At 40.1% G+C, this 18,029-nt stretch overlaps 1 non-coding gene across 1 annotated transcript; it reads right to left on the bottom strand.

The window, feature by feature from the left end:
* Positions 1-14,438: 14,438 nt before the first annotated feature.
* LOC148549138 (small nucleolar RNA R71) lies at positions 14,439-14,546 on the bottom strand. Its single transcript, XR_015897476.1, has one exon. It is a non-coding gene; the product is annotated as a small nucleolar RNA R71 (small nucleolar RNA).
* Between the last annotated feature and the right edge of the window lie 3,483 nt (positions 14,547-18,029).

The following is an 18,029-nucleotide window of genomic DNA, read 5'->3' as shown; positions in this document are numbered from 1 at the left end:
TGGCCAAGGTCTCAGCTAGATGTGTTGACACCAACCTTGTCTTGAATTTTGAAAAATGTCACTTTATGGTAAGACAAGGTATAGTGTTAGGGCATGTAGTATCTCATGAAGGCATTTCAGTAAACCCGGCCAAGGTCGATGTTATCACCACTTTACCTCACCCCTCATCTGTGAGGGAGGTCCACTCGTTTTTGGGACATGCAGGATTCTATAGGCGCTTTATCAAAGATTTCAGCAAAATAGCTTTGCCATTGTTGCGCCTACTCCAAAAAGATGTGGATTTTGGTTTGATAGTACATGTGTGAAAGCATTTGAAGAGCTAAGGAGAGTTCTTACCACAACACCGGTTGTGCGAGGCCCCAATTGGACGTTGCCATTCGAGATAATGTGCGATGCATCAAACCATGCTGTAGGTGCCGCGCTTGCACAGCGCGATGGTAAACTCCCTTATGTCATTGCTTACTCTTCTAAAACACTAGATGTAGCACAATCCAACTATACCACTACGGAAAAGGAGCTCCTAGCTATTTTTCATGCTTTAGATAAATTCAGATCTTATTTGCTAGGATCCAAGATAGTGGTATACACGGATCATGTAGCTTTAAAGTACTTATTGACAAAGAATGAGTCAAAGCCTAGACTCATACGTTGGATCTTGCTTTTGCAAGAATTCGACATTGAGATTAGGGACCGGAGTGGGTCTCAAAACTTGGTTGCGAATTATTTAAGCCTCCTTGAGAATTTGAAATTTGACCCATTTTCGATCAATGACTCATTCCCATTGGATATTTTGCATGCTGTGTCGGATAGCTTTCCTTGGATTGCCCCAATGGCAAACTACTTGGTTGCGAAAATCTTCCCTCCCAACTTTTCTAAAAACCAAAGGGACAAGTTGAGGAGTGATTCCAAATACTATATTTGGGATGACCCTCACTTGTGGAAGAGAGGCGTAGACCAAGTAATTCGAAGATGTGTGCCAGAATCTGAAATTCAACCTATTCTTGAAGCTTGCCATTCATCCGAATCTGGTGGCCACTTTGGCCCACAAAGGACAGCTAAAAAGGTGTTGGATTATGGATTCTGGTGTTCAACCTTATTCAATGATGCTAACCAGTTCTGTGTGTCTTGCCATCAGTGTCAGAAGTCGGGAAACACGTCCCAAAGGGATGAGATGCCTCAGCAACCTATATTGTTCTGTGAGATATTTGATGTATGGGGCATTGACTTTATGGGACCGTTTTTCAACTCAAGTGGGTATCTATATATTATGTTAGCGGTTGACTACGTGTCAAAGTGGGTAGAAGTAATACCTACCCGCCTTGATGACGCCAATACCGTTGTTTTTTTTATTAGAAATCACATTGTATGCCGTTATGGGTCACCACGAGCAATTGTGAGCGACCATAGATCCCACTTTTGCAACAGGAAAGTAGAGGCACTGCTCAAGCGCTATCGGGTTTTGCATAAGGTTGCCACTGCTTATCATCCGCAAACCAATGGATAAACAGAAGTGTCCAACCGGGAGATCAAGAGAATCTTGGAGAAAGTGGTCAATCCACAAAGGAAGGATTGGAGCTTCTGGTTAGAAGATGCACTGTGGGCGTATAGGACGGCCTACAAGACTCCGTTAGGGATGAGTCCCTTCCGGTGGAAATCGAGTATAAAGCCTATTGGGCGGTAAAGCAGTGCAACATGGATCCAACCAAGGCGGGAGTGGCCAGGAAATTACAGCTAGAGGAGCTCGAGTGTTTGAGGAGCGAAGCATATGAGAATGCCCGGATTTACAAGGAAAAGACTAAGGCATTTCATGATGATCACATCCGGAAGAAGGATTTTCAATAAGGCGATGAGGTTCTCCTCTACAACTTGAGGCTTAGATTCATGCCTGGCAAGCTCCGTTCTAGATGGAAAGGACCATTCAAGGTGAAGAAGATAAAGCCCTATGGAGTGGTGGAACTGTTTGATCCTAAAAGTGAAGCAACTTTCAAGGTGAATGGATATAGAGTGAAGAAGTACCATGGCTACAAGCTCCCAAAAGAGCTAGAGGTGTTCCTGCTAACAGATGCACCTAGAGGAGAAGAAGCTTAACCGACTGAGCGTCCAACTTAAGGACGTTAAAGAAAAGTGCTTGGTGGGAGGCACCCACCGTGGTAAGATCTTCCTTGTGTATACCTTCTTGTTTTTAGCTTTAGATTCTTGTGAATTTTGTGACTTCTTGATGTTGTTGATTGCATAGGATTGTTAGTTTTATTGTTCTTGTTGGATAGATAGGATGTTCATATAGTTTTCATCATTTTGGTATGGATAAATTATTGAAGTTAGAGAAAATGTATTGTCTTGAATGGTGCATGAATTTATAAATGTTTTCTTGCCTACTAGCTTAAACACCTGCCAATAATGTGTAGAATAGCTTTTCCCTATGTTGTGTTAAAAAAAAAAAAAGAGAAAAGCAAGGAAAAAGAGCATCCGCGCGCGAGCTCACTGTGTGTGCGCACGCCGGTGGTGCATTTCAGACTCTTGGGCCGAAAACCCGAGACTTATGCCCACTTTGTGTCCATTCCGCGCTAGGCACCCACGCGCCAGCGTACGTGCCGCTGGCGCGCCCCTTGCGATTTGACCATCGACGCGCAAGCGCACTGTGCGTGCACGCCCCGATGGCGCTATAAGAACTCCCTAGTACAAAAACCAGAGAGTTATGCTATCCTTGTGCCTAAGCTGTGCCCACACCAACGCGTCCGCGCATTGCGCGCGTCCGCGCCGGTCGCCAATCCACTCAAGCACGCATCCGCGCACTGTGCACGTCCGCGCGCCTGTGCTGCATGCCAACTCTGGTACAAATTACCCGAGACTTGTGCCATATTTGTGCCAATCATGTGCCAGGGTGATGACAAGTCATCTTAGCCTAGTTTCACTAGCCTTTTTCTTTTGTTTTCAATTGATTTATGCACTTTCTTGAGCCATAAGCAAGCCAATTGGGTAGATTTTCATGCTTCCTTTGATTTAATCAACCATAGATGAATTAATGCAATTTCATGAGGTTTTATGCTATAATTGTCACATATTATGAAAGAATGAATATCTCATGATTTTGAGCATAGCTTTGATGTGTTTGGTTTATTAATGATAGGTGAAGAAAGCTTAGAGAAAGGTTGAAGCAAGAAGGAATGGCTAGGAGGAAGAGAGGACAAAAAGTTTGAGCAAAAGTTTGCCTTAAACTTTTGGAATAAGTGAAAACGAACCAGGGAGCAAAAAGCTTGACCAAAAGTTTGCCTCAAACTTTTTGGCAAACTTTTGGCATCACAAATCAACACCCTGGAGAGCAAAAGTTTGTGCCAACGTTTGCCTCAAACTTTTTGGCAAACGTTGGCACCATGAACAACACACCCTGGAGAGCAAAAGTTTGCGCCAACATTTGCCTCAAACTTTTTGGCAAACGTTGGCGCCATGAGTGTGCAAGGGGAGGCCAATGTTTGAGCAAAAGTTTGACCCCAAACTTTGGCTCAAACGTTGGTAGCAGCAAAATAGGGTGGCTGATGTGAAAAGTTTGAGTAAAAGTTTGCCTCAAACTTTTACTCAAACTTTTACTCAAGCTTTCATGATTCCAAACCCGGTTCACTTCGGTTCTTCTCCAAACTCCAAGAGCAATCAACCAAGGCCTCTATCAACCCAATTTCATCAAGAGCAAAGGCCCAATTGAAGGCTTGAAGACCATTTGAAGAAAGTGTATAAATAGCATAGGATTTAAGTTTTTAAAAGAGCTTTCCTTTTAGTTTTCATAGAGAGTTTTCGGAGAGCTTTTGGTGTGGAGTAAATTTTAATTTCTAAGTCTCGGGGAAGGAGAATTGAATTCCCTTCCTCTTAGTTTTCTTGCTTTGAATTTCAATTACAATTGTCTTGGATCTTGGGTTGGAGAATTGAAGGAAATCTGTTTCAATCTCATCCTGAGATCTCCCTGTTTCATTTTACTGCATAATTGAATTTCCATTTTGGTTAATTGCTTCTGTCTTCTACTTTCTCTGCAATTTACAATTTACAATTTCTTTGCAATTGTTCTTGTTGGATCTAGGAAGGCATTGAGATCTAGACTTGGTTATCTAGTCTCTTGAGTCCTGAGATCTGAATTCTCATTTTACTTTCTCTGTTTAACGCTTTTCATGCTCATTTACAATTCTATTTTTAGATCCGATTCAATCCAATTCATCTTCCACTCTTATGCTTGTTGCAATTTTACTTTGCCTTGTTTAATTTCTGCAAATCCAATTCCCAATTCCCTTTACAATTCAAGCCATTTACATTTCTTGCACTTTAAGATTCTGCAATTTACATTTCTTGCGTTCTAAGTTTCTGCCATTTAATTTCTTGTTCTTTAAGATTCAGCACTTTAAATTTCAGTTCTCTTTAATTTCATGCAATTTACCCATTCCCTTTACTTTCTATGCAATTTAAATTCTGCAAATCACAAATCTCTCAACCAAATCTTGATTCGCTTGACTAAATCAACCACTAAACTAAAATTGCTCAATCCTTCAATCCCTGTGGGATCGACCTCACTCCCGTGAGTTATTATTACTTGATGCGACCCGGTGCACTTGCCGGTGAGTTTTGTGTCGGATCGTTTTCTGCACATCAAGTTTTTGGCGCCGTTGCCGGGGATTGATTAGATTGACAATGATTAAGTGAAGTGGAGATCTAGATCAAGCACTTTTACTTTTCTGTTCTTTAATTTTCAATTAACCCACTAACTGTTTGAATTTTTGTTTAAGCTAACTAGAACTTCATTCTAGCAATAGACTGAAGTGCCACTGGTTTTGTGCATTTCTTATGTTCTGCTTGTATGTCAGGTACAGGGAGATCCATTCCTATTTTATCTGAAACTGACCAGAGAACTCTTAGAAGGTTGAGAAGAGCTGAAAGAGGGAAAAATATTGTTGGAGAGGAAGAATCTGAGGAAGAATATCACGAAATGGAAGGAGATCCATCAAATCCAGGAGGAGGGGTTAACAATAACCCACAGCAGAGGAGAGTATTGGCCTCCTATACCTTTGCAAATGCTAGACATTGTGGAAGCAGCATTCTCACCCCTAATGTCAATGCAAATAACTTTGAATTGAAGCCACAACTCATTACATTGGTCCAAAACAACTGCTCGTTTGGGGGAGGATCATTGGAGGATCCAAATCAACATCTATCTACCTTCTTAAGGATTTGTGACACTGTCAAGTCCAATGGCATGAATCCTGAAACTTACAAGCTTCTGCTGTTCCCATTCTCATTAAGGGACAAGGCCGCACAATGGCTTGAAACTTTTTCTCAAGGAAGCATCACTAGTTGGGATGACTTGATAACTAAATTTCTAGCCAAATTCTATCCACCTCAAAGAGTCATCAGGCTGAAGACTGAGGTGCAAACATTCACGCAATTGGATGCTGAAAATCTGTATGAAGCATGGGAGAGATACAAGGCTCTGCTGAGGAAATGTCCACCAGAAATGTTCACTGAGTGGGACAAGCTACAGAACTTCTATGAAGGACTCACTCTAAAGGCTCAAGAATCACTTGACCACTCAGATGGAGGATCATTGCAACTGATGAAAACAGCAGAAGAAGCTCAAAATCTCATTGATATGGTGGCTAACAACCAATATTTCTTTGCTCATCAAAGAAATCGCCAACCATCACAAAGGAGAGGAGTAATGTAGCTAGAAGGAGTGGACTCAATCTTGGCTCAAAACAAGATGATGCAGCAACAAATTCAACAACAATTTGAACAAATGGCCAAGAGGATTGATAGCCTCCAAGTTGCAGCAGTTAACACAAGCCAACCATCATCCACATGGGGGCAAAATGAAGAAACTCAAGAAGAACAACAACAAGAGCAAGTACAGTATATGCACAACCAAGGACCAAATGAAGTGTATGGTGATACATACAATCCATCCTGGAAGAACCACCCAAACCTCAAATGGGGAGATAATCACACCCAAAACCAACAACCATGGCATAGGAACTCAAACCAAAACAATCCAAGAAGCAACCAAAACCACAACCAGCAGCAAACTAACCAGAATCCCTATAGAAAACCCCAAAACAACTACCCCAACCCCAACCAATACCAATCCAATAACCAATCCACCAACCAAAATGCCTACCATCCACCACCCACATCTCACAACCCACCACAAGCATCACCTGAAGCTCAAAGAATCACTAACTTGGAGACCTTGATAGACAAAATGCTGAAACACCAGGAAATGATAACCAAGAATCATGAAGCCTCCCTGAAGAGCCTAGAGAGGCAGATGGGGCAAATCTCCAAGCAGATCTCTATTGAGAGACCTTCAAGCTCTCTGCCGAGTGACATAATCCCAAATCTTAAGGAAGAATGCAAGGCAATACAATTAAGGAGTGGGAAAATATTGATGAGCAATAATGACACTACAAAGAAGCAAGCAGAGAGCAGCAAAAGGCCAATAGAAGATAAGGAGCAAACAAAGGCAGATGAAGCCAAGGATCAAGTTGTGATGCCAAACAAGAGCATTAAGAAACTCAAGGAGAAGGACAACCAACCACACGGTTCACAAGAAGTAACTCAGGGACAGCAACAAATAGGAAAGAGCATCACACCTCCACTGCCATATCCCCAGAGGTTCAACAAAGAAACTAAGGACCAACATTTTCATAAGTTCCTTGAGACTTTCAAAAAGCTGGAAATCAATATTCCCTTTGCTGAAGCACTTGAGCAAATGCCTCTGTATGCCAAGTTTTTGAAGGAGCTTATCAATAAGAAAAGAAGTTGGCTTGAGAAGGAAACCGTGTTACTCACCGAGGAATGCAGTGCTTTGATTCAAAGGGGCATTCCACCAAAACTCAAGGATCCAGGAAGCTTTGTAGTCTCATGCACCATTGGCAGAATAATTCTCAACAAAGCTCTCTGTGACCTTGGTGCCAGCATCAACTTAATGCCTCTCTCAATGATGAGAAAACTTGCTATAGAAGAGCTTAAACCCACCAGGATGTCATTGGTCATGGCTGTCAGATCAATCAAAACACCCACTGGAATTGTGGAGAATCTGTTGGTGAAGGTTGGGGAGTTTATTTTCCCAGCAGATTTTGTGATTTTGGATACTGAAGAGGAAAGAAACAATTCAATCATTTTGGGAAGGCCATTTCTAGCCACAGCAAGAGCCACTATTGATGTAGAAAAAGGAGAAATGATCTTCAGGGTCCACAATGAACAAATGGTCATAAACGTCTTCAAGTCAATGCAACACATTCCCGAGCAAGAGGATTATGTGAGAGTGGATATGATAGAGAGTTTGGTGGAAGAAATGCTGGAAGAAAGTCCTCGAGAGCAAGAAGGAAATCAAGGGGCAACAGAGGAACAAGTAGCTGAGACTTCTATTGAGCAAGATGAAAAACAAGACAAGAAGGAAGAAGTACGAAAACAAGAACTGAAACCATTACCCAACCATCTCAAATATGCATTCCTTGGCACATCGAAGAGCTTCCCAGTGATCATTAATTCATCCCTAACAAAGAGGGAAGAAGGAGAACTTCTTGATGTACTCAAAGCTCACAAAGATGCTTTAGGATGGACCATTGACGACCTGAAAGGAATCAGCCTTGCAGTGTGTATGCATAAAATCCTCTTGGAAGACAATTCCAAACCAGTGGTTCAACCCCAAAGAAGGCTAAATCCCACAATGAAGGAAGTTGTCCAGAAGGAAGTAATGAAGTTGTGGAATGCATGAATAATCTTCCCAATATCTGATAGCCCATGGGTGAGCCCGGTTCAAGTTGTACCAAAGAAAGGAGGAATGACGGTCATCACTAATGAAAAGAATGAGTTGATCCCTACTAGAACAGTGACTGGGTGGAGAATGTGCATAGACTATAGAAGATTGAATGATGCTACCAGGAAAGACCATTTCCCTCTCCCATTCATTGATCAGATGCTGGAGAGATTAGCCGGCCATGCCTATTATTGCTTTTTGGACGGATATTCTGGATACAATCAAATCGTGGTGGATCCCAAGGACCAAGAGAAGACTGCCTTTACATGTCCATTTGGAGTCTTTGCATACAGGAGGATGCCCTTTGGGCTTTGCAACGCCCCAGCCACATTTCAAAGGTGTATGCTCTCCATTTTCTCTGATATGGTCGAAAAATTTTTAGAGGTCTTCATGGATGATTTCTCTGTTTTTGGTGATAATTTCAATGCTTGCCTAAACCATTTAACCCTTGTCTTGAAACGGTGCCAAGAAACTAATTTGGTTTTGAATTAGGAGAAATGCCACTTCATGGTACCCGAAGGGATGGTTCTTGGTCATAAAATTTCAAGAAAAGGGATAGAGGTCGACAAGGAAAAGGTTGAGATCATAGAAAAACTCCCTCCACCAATTAATGTGAAATCTGTTAGAAGTTTCTTGGGGCATGCCGGATTTTACAGAAGGTTTATCAAGGATTTTTCAAAAATAGCCAAACCTTTGAGTAATCTATTAATGCTTGATAACCCTTTTGTTTTTTATGAAAACTGCCAGCAAGCCTTTGAAACTTTAAAAAACAGACTCACAACAGCACCAATCATCACACCTCCAGATTGGGAGTTACCCTTTGAACTCATGTGTGATGCAAGTGACCTTGCAATTGGTGCTGTACTTGGGCAAAAGAAGGGAAACTTACATCATGTCATATATTATGCAAGTAAAGTGTTGAATGAGGCCCAAAAAAATTATACCACAACAGAGAAGAAATTTCTAGCTGTAGTTTATGCATTTGATAAGTTTAGATCATACTTGATAGGATCCAAAGTTGTGGTTTATACTGACCATGCTGCACTTAAGTATTTGATGTCAAAACAAGATGCTAAACCAAGACTTATCAGGTGGATATTGCTCTTACAAGAGTTTGACATTGAGGTAAGAGACAGGAAGGGCACTGAAAACCGGGTTGCTGACCATTTGTCGAGGTTACCACATGAAACAATTCAACAAGCCTCTCAGCCCGTGAACGAAAGCTTCCCAGATGAGAACCTTTTGCAGATCCAGCACGCACCTTGGTTTGCTGACATAGCAAACTACAAAGTGGGAAGGAAGATACCTCAAGAATTTTCTAAGCAACAAGTGAAGAAGTTAATCCATGAGGGAAAGAAATTCTTATGGGATGAACCCTTCCTGTTCAAGAGATGTTCTGATGGAGTAATTAGAAGGTGTGTCCCTGAGAGTGAAATGAGGGATATCCTGTGGCACTGCCATGGTTCAGCTTATGGTGGACACTTTGGCCCAGAGAAAACAGCTGCAAAGATATTGCAGAGCGGCTTCTATTTGCCAACTATCTTCAAGGATGCCAGAGAATATGTTCACCAATGTAATGAATGCCAGAAAGCAGGAGGATTAACAAGAAGGAATGAGATGCCTCAAAACTTCATCTTGGAACTGGAATTATTTGATCTATGGGGAATTGATTTCATGGGGCCCTTTCCCCCTTCCTATTCTTTCAGATATATCTTAGTCGCAGTGGAGTATGTCTCAAAGTGGGTGGAAGCCATAGCCACGACCACTTGTGATGCACAGATTATCCTCCAATTCCTAAAAAAGCACATTTTCACAAGATATGGAGTGCCCAAGGGTCTTGTCAGTGATGGTGGTAGTCACTTTTGCAACAAACAGATGGAGAAGCTCCTCCACAAATATGGAGTAATCCATAAAGTGGCCACACCTTACCATCCTCAGACTAATGGCCAGGCTGAACTAGCAAATAGGGAATTAAAGAAGATCCTAGAGAAAACAGTGGGAAGCACAAGAAAAGATTGGGCTAGGAAGCTAGAAGATGCATTATGGGCATATAGGACAGCTTTCAAAACTCCTATTGGCAAGTCACCCTTTCAGCTATTGTATGGCAAATCCTGCCACCTCCCTGTAGAGCTTGAACACAGAGCTTTTTGGGCCACTAAACTCCTCAACCTTGATTCCCAAGCTGCAGGAGAAAAAAGGTTGTTGCAACTAAATGAGTTAGATGAATTCAGGATAGAAGCTTATGAGAGTGCTAAGATATACAAGGAAAGAGCTAAGAGGTGGCATGACAAGAAGATCAAAAAGAAGGAATTCAAGCCAGGACAGCAAGTGCTCCTGTATAATTCAAGGCTTAAGATTTTCCCTGGCAAACTGAAGTCTAAGTGGACTGGCCCATACTTGGTAACAAAGGTTTTTACTTACGGGAGTATTGAACTGCTAGATGAAGCAACAAAAAATCAATTCACAGCAAATGGTCACAGAGCAAAGCTGTATGATGAGCGGATAATTTATACGCTTTTTGGCATTGTTTTTAGTATGTTTTTAGTAGGATCTAGTTACTTTTAGGGATGTTTTCATTAGTTTTTATGCTAAATTCACATTTCTGGACTTTACTATGAGTTTGTGTGTTTTTCTGTGATTTCAGGTATTTTCTGGCTGAAATTGAGGGACTTGAGCAGAAATCAGATTCAGAGGTTGAAAAAGGACTGCTGATGCTGTTGGATTCTGACCTCCCTGCACTCAAAGTGAATTTTCTGGAGCTACAGAACTCGAAATGGCGTGCTTCCAATTGCGTTGGAAAGTAGACATCCAGGGCTTTCCAGCAATATATAATAGTCCATACTTTGGCCAAGAATTTACGACGCAAACTGGCGTCCAACGCCAGCCTTCTGCCCAAATCTGGCGCCCAGCGCCAGAAAAGGATCCAAAACCAGAGTTGAACGCCCAAACTGGCATAGAAACTGGTGTTCAACTCCACAAATGGCCTCTGTACGTGCTACACTTAAGCTCAGCCCAAACACACACCAAGTGGGCCCCGGAAGTGGATTTATGCATCAATTACTTACTCATGTAAACCCTAGTAGCTAGTTTATTATAAATAGGACCTTTTACTATTGTATTAGGCATCTTTGATCAGTGTAAACAATCTTTGGACGCCTGGTTCTTAGATCATAGGGGGCTGGCCATCTCGGCCATGCCTGGACCTTCACTTATGTATTTTCATACGGTAGAGTTTCTACACTCCATAGATTAAGGTGTGGAGCTCTGCTGTTCCTCAAAGATTAATGCAAAGTACTACTGTTTTCTATTCAGTTCTTCTTATTTCGCTTCTAAGATATCCATTCGCACCCAAGAACGTGATGAAGGTGATGATTATGTGTGACGCTCATCATCCTTCCCCCTTATGAACGCGTGCCTGACAAACACTTCTGTTCTACATGAATTAAGCTAGAATGAGTATCTCTTAGATCTCCTAACCAGAATCTTCGTGGCGTAAGCTAGAATGATGGCGGCATTCAAGAGAATCCGGAAGGTCTAAACCTTGTCTGTGGTATTCTGAGTAGGATTCAATGATTGAATGACTGTGACGAGCTTCAAACTCGCGAGTGCTGGGCGTTAGTGACAGACGCAAAAGGAGGGTGAATCCTATTCCAGCATGATCGAGAACCGACAGATGAATAGCCGTGCCGTGACAGGGTGTGTGAGCATATGATTCACTGAGAGGAGGGGATGTAGCCACTGACAACGGTGATGCCCTTGCATACAGCCAGCCATGGAAAGGAGTAAGACTGATTGGATGAAGATAGCAGGAAAGCAGAGGTTCAGAGGAACGAAAAGCATCTCCATTCGCTTATCTGAAATTCCTGCCAATGAATCTACATAAGTATCTCTATCCCTTTTATTGTTTATTTTAATCTAATAAAATATCATGTTTAAACCCGCCTGACTGAGATTTGCAAGGTGACCATAGCTTGCTTCAAGCCAACAATCTCTGTGGGATCGACCCTTACTCACGTAAGGTTTATTACTTGGACGAGCCAGTACACTTGCTGGTTAGTTGAACAGAGTTGTGTCCACACATACATAGAGCCACAATGAGGATTCAATACAATTATATATTGTTACTCTCACACAAGTACAAAGAACATGGAACACAATTTCGTGCACCAAGTTTTTGGCGCCGTTGCCGGGGATTGTTTGAGTTTGGACAACTGACGGTTCATCTTGTTGCTCAGATTAGGTAATTTTCTTTTTATTTTATTTTCAAAAATCTTTCAAAAATATTTTCAAAAATCTCTCATATGTTTTCGAAAAAAAAATAATAAAAATGTTTTCAAAAATTTTATTCAAAAATTTTTAAGAATGAATTCTAGTGTTTCATGAAGCATGTTGAAGCCTGGCTGGCTGTAAGCCATGTCTAACTTTTTGAACTGGGGTTTCAACTTGCCATCACAAATGAAGAGATTCTCACACACTGAGTTGCTCTATACATGAAAAGTATCCATACCTGCTGAAGCTTGGCTGGCCATTGGCCGTGTCTAGTGTTTTGGACTGGAGCTTTCATTGAAAGCTTGGCTGGCTAGTGAGCCATGTCTAATTCCTGGACTGAAGCTTTAGACTAACATGGCAAGATTCCTGGAATTCATACTAAAAAATTTTGGAATCCTTATTTTTCTTTTTCAAGACTATTTTCGAAAAATATAAAATAAAAATCCAAAAAAATTAGAAAATCATAAAAATCAAAAATATTTTGTGTTCTTGTTTGAGTCCTGAGTCAAATCATAAGTTTGGTGTCAATTGCATGTGCATCTTGCATATTTCGAAAATTTCATGCATTCATGGTGTTCTTCATGATCTTCAAGTTGTTCTTGGTAAGTCTTCTTGTTTGATCTTGATGATTTTTTGTTTTGTGTCTTTTCATGTTTATCATATGCATTCTTGAATTCTTAGTGTCTAAGCATTAAAGAATTCTAAGTTTGGTGTCTTGCATGTTTTCTTTGCATTAAAAATTTTTCAAAATTATGTTCTTGATGTTCATCATGACATTCAAAGTGTTCTTGGTGTTCATCTTAACATTCATAGCATTCTTGCATGCATCACATGTTTTGATCTAAAAATTTCATGCATTGCATATTTTTCATGTTTTTCATAAAAATTTCAAAATTCAAAAAATTATCTTTCCCTTTTTCTCTCATCAAATTCGAAATTTGGATTGACTTTTTCAAAAATTTTTAAAATCAAATTGTTTCTCATAAGTCAAATCAAATTTTCAATTTGAAAATCTTATCTTTTTCAAAATCTTTTTCAAAATTCAAATCTTTTTCAAAATTCTTAGTTATTTTTGAAAATTCCAAAAATATTTTTCAAAAATCTTTTTCTTATTTTTATACCAAATTTTCGAAAATAACATAATCAATTAATGTTTTGATTCAAAAATTTGAAGTTTGTTACTTGCTTGTTAAGAAAGATTCAAACTTTAAGTTCTAGAATCATATCTTGTGATTTCTTATGAATCAAGTCATTAATTGTGATTTTAAAAATCAAATCTTTTTCAAAAACTAATTTCTATCATATCTTTTCAAAAAAATATCTTCTTATCTTATCTTTTTCAAAAAAATATCTTTTCAAAATATCTTTTCTAACTTCCTAACTTCTTATCTTTTCAAAATTTGTTTCAACTAACTAACTAACTTTTTGTTTGTTTCTTAACTTTTTCAAAACTACCTAACTAACTCTCTCTCTCTAATTTTCGAAAATATCTCCCCCTTTTTCAAAAATTTCATTTTAATTAACTAATTATTTTTATTTTTATTTTTGATTTCAAAAATTTTCGAAAATTTCTAACATTTTTCAAAAACCATTTTCAAAAATCACTAACTCCTTTTCAAAAATAATTTTCGAAAATTCCCTCCTTCTCTCTCATCCTATTCTATTTATTCATTCATATCCTAACATCTCATCTCACATCTCTTCCATCCGTACAGTTGTGTTTCTTCCTTTACATCACATCCTTTATCTCCCCCTCTTCTTCCACTCACATAGGAATCCCTATACTGTGGTATAAGGGATCCCCATTATTATTATTATTTTTCTGTGCCTTCTTCTTTGTCATATGAGCAGGAGCAAGGATAAGAACATTCTTGTGGAAGCAGATCCAGAACCTGAAAGGACTCTGAAGAGAAAATTAAGAGAAGCTAAAATACAACAATCCAGAGATAACCTTTCAGAAATTTTCGAACAGGCAGAGGAGATGGCAGCCGAAAATAATAATAATGTAAGGAAGATGCTTGGTGACTTTACTGCACCTAATTCCAATTTACATGGAAGAAGCATCTCCATTCCTGCCATTGGAGCAAACAACTTTGAGCTGAAATCTCAATTAGTTTCTCTAATGCAGCAGAACTGCAAGTTTCATGGACTTCCATCTGAAGATCCTTTTCAGTTCTTAACTGAATTCTTGCAGATATGTGATACTGTTAAGACTAATGGAATAGATCCTGAAGTCTACAGGCTCATGCTTTTCCCTTTTGCTGTAAGAGACAGAGCTAGATTATGGTTGGATTCTCAACCTAAAGACAGCCTGAACTCTTGGGATAAGCTGGTCACGGCTTTCTTAGCCAAGTACTTTCCTCCTCAAAAGCTGAGCAAGCTTAGAGCTGATGTTCAAACCTTCAGACAGAAAGAAGGTGAATCCCTCTATGAAGCTTGGGAAAGATACAAACAGTTGACCAAAAAGTGTCCTTCTGACATGCTTTCAGAATGGACCATCCTGGATATATTCTATGATGGTCTGTCTGAGCTATCGAAGATGTCACTGGACACTTCTGCAGGTGGATCCATTCACCTAAAGAAAACGCCTGCAGAAGCTCAAGAACTCATTGACATGGTTGCTAATAACCAGTTCATGTACACTTCTGAAAGGAATCCTGTGAATAATGGGACGCCTATAAAGAAGGGAGTTCTTGAGATTGATACTCTGAATGCCATATTGGCTCAGAACAAAATATTGACTCAGCAAGTCAATATGATATCACAGAGTCTGCATGGAATGCAAGCTGCATCCAACAGTACTCAAGAGGCTTCTTCTGAAGAAGAAGTTTATGATCCTGAGAACCCTGCAATAGCAGAGGTAAATTACTTAGGTGAACCTTATGGAAACACCTATAACTCAACATGGAGAAATCATCCAAATTTCTCATGGAAGGATCAAAAGCCTCAACAAGGCTTTAATAATGGTGGAAGAAACAGGTTTAGCAATAGCAAACCTTTTCCATCATCAACTCAGCAACAGACAGAGAACTCTGAACAAAATGCTTCTAATTTAGCAAATCTAGTCTCTGATCTATCCAAGGCCACTGTAAGTTTCATGAATGAAACAAGATCTTCCATTAGAAATCTGGAAGCACAAGTGGGCCAGCTGAGTAAAAGGATCACTGAAATCTCTCCTAGTACTCTCCCAAGCAATACAGAAGAGAATCCAAAAGGAGAGTGCAAGGCCATTGACATAAGAGCCATGGCCGAACCTGTGAGGAGAGGAGTGGACGTGAATCCCAAGGAGGAAGACCTCCAGGGACGTCCAGTGATCAATAAGGAGCTTCTCTCTGAGGAACCAAAGGACTCTGAGGCTCATTTAGAGACCATAGAGATTCCATTGAACCTCCTTATGCCCTTCATGAGCTCTGATGAGTATTCCTCTTCTGAAGAGAATGAGGATGTTACTGAAGAGCAAACTGCCAAGTTTCTTGGTGCAATCATGAAGCTGAATGCCAAATTATTTGGCATTGATACTTGGGAAGTTGAACCTCCCTTGTTCATCAATGAACTAAGTGATCTGGATCAACTGACATTGCCTCAGAAGAGACTGGATCCTGGAAAGTTCATAATACCCTGTACCATAGGCACCATGCTCTTTAAAGCTCTGTGTGACCTTGGTTCAGGTATAAACCTTATGCCCCTCTCTGTAATAGAGAAACTGGGAATCTATGGGGTGCAAGCTACTAAAATCTCACTAGAGATGGCAGACAGCTCAAGAAGACAGGCTTATGGACACGTAGAAGATGTGTTGGTAAAAGTTGAGGGCCTTTACATCCCTGCTGATTTCATAGTCCTGGATACTGGAAAGAAAGAGGATGAATCTATCATCCTAGGAAGACCTTTCCTGGCCACAGCAAGAGCTGTGATTGATGTTGACAGAGGTGAAATAGTCCTTCAATGGAATGAGAACTCCCTTGTATTCAAAACTCAAGGATCTCCCTCTACAACCATGGAGAGGAAGCAGGAAAAATTTCTCTCCAAGCAGAGTCAACCAAAGACCCCACAGTCAAACTCTAAGTTTGGTGTTGGGAGGCCACAACCAAACTCTAAGTTTGGTGTTGAACTCCCATATCCAAACTCTAAGTTTGGTGTTGGAGAGTCTCAACAAAGCTCTGCACATCTGTGAGGCTCCATGAGAGTCCACTGTCAAGCTATTGACATTAATGAAGCGCTTGTTGGGAGGCAACCCAATGTTTATCTAATTCTTATTTTTATTGTTTTCCATGTTTTCTTAGGTTCATGATCATGTGGAGTCACAAAATAAATAAAAAAATCAAAAACGGAATCAAAAACAGCAAAAGAAAAATCACACCCTGGAGGAGCATCTGTCTGGCGCTGAACGCCCAGAATGGGAGCATCCTGGCGCTGAACGCCCAAAATGGGCACCAACCTGGCGCTGAACGCCCAGAGTTGTGTGCAAGGGCATTTTGCATGCCTAAATTGGTGCAGGGATGTAAATGCCTTGACACCTCAGGATCTGTGGACACCACAGGATCATCTCAGGATCTGTGGACCCCACAGGATCCCCACTTTACCTCCTCATAATCCTAGTTTTTATTTCCACATCTTCTTCTTCATCTATTCCTTCTTCTTTTGCTCGAGGGCGAGCAACATTCTAAGTTTGGTGTGGTAAAACAATTATGTAAAGGATCTATAGCTCAGTGGTAGAACATTTGACTGCAAATCAAGAGATCCCTGAAATACCTCAGGGGATACATTTTCTTCCACACAATTATTGGAAGCAACTAAGGGTGGAACATCAAGAGCACTCCATCATCCTTCATGAAATCAGAGAAGATCTAAAAGCAATGAAGGAGGAGCAGCAAAGACAAGGAAGAGACATAGAAGAGCTCAAGGACATCATTGGTTCCTCAAGAAGGAAACGCCACCATCGCTAAGGTGGATTCATTCCTTGTTCTTGCTTTCTCTGTTTTTCATTTTCTATGTTATGTGCTTATCTATGTTTGTGCCTTCATTACATGATCATTAGTAGTTAGTAACTTTGTCTTAAAGATATGAATGTCCTATGAATCCATCACCTCTCTTAAATGAAAAATGTTTTAATTCAAAAGAACAAGAAGTACATGAGTTGCGAATTTATCCTTGAACTTAGCTTAATTATATTGATGTGGTGACAATGCTTCTTGTTTTCTGAATGTATGCTTGAACAGTGTATATGTCTTTTGAAGTTGTTGTTTAAGAATGTTAAACATGTTGGCTCTTGAAAGAATAATGACTAGGAGACATGTTATTTGATAATCTGAAAAATCATAAAAATGATTCTTGAAGCAAGAAAAAGCAGCAAAGAACAAAGCTTGCAGAAAAAAAAAAGAGAAAAAAAAATGTAAAAAAAAAAATATATAGAAAGAAAAAGCAAGCAGAAAAAGCCAATAACCCTTAAAACCAAAAGGCAAGGGCAAATAAAAAGGATCCCAAGGCTTTGAGCATCAGTGGATAGGAGGGCCTAAAGGAATAAAATCCTGGTCTAAGCGGCTAAACCAAGCTGTCCCTAACCATGTGCTTGTGGCGTGTAGGTGTCAAGTGAAAACTTGAGACTGAGCGGTTAAAGTCAAGGTCCAAAGCAAAAAAAAAGAGTGTGCTTAAGAACCCTGGACACCTCTAATTGGGGACTTTAGCAAAGCTGAGTCACAATCTGAAAAGGTTCACCCAATTATGTGTCTGTGGCATTTATGTATCCGGTGGTAATACTGGAAAACAAAGTGCTTAGGGCCACGGCCAAGACTCATAAAATAGCTATGTTCAAGAATCATCACACTGAACTAGGAGAATCAATAACACTATTCGAAATCTGAAGTTCCTATAGATGCCAATCATTCTAAACCTCAATGGATAAAGTGAGATGCCAAAACTATTCAAGAGGCAAAAAGCTATAAGTCCCGCTCATATGATTACAGCTATGTTT

The sequence above is a fragment of the Arachis ipaensis genome, chromosome B8 (genome assembly GCF_059453495.1).
Source record: "Arachis ipaensis isolate K30076 ecotype BB chromosome B8, ASM5945349v1, whole genome shotgun sequence".
NCBI classification, from domain to species: Eukaryota; Viridiplantae; Streptophyta; class Magnoliopsida; order Fabales; family Fabaceae; genus Arachis; species Arachis ipaensis.
The sequence above is the reverse complement of the archived record's forward strand: the minus strand, read 5'-3'. Positions and strand labels throughout refer to the sequence as shown.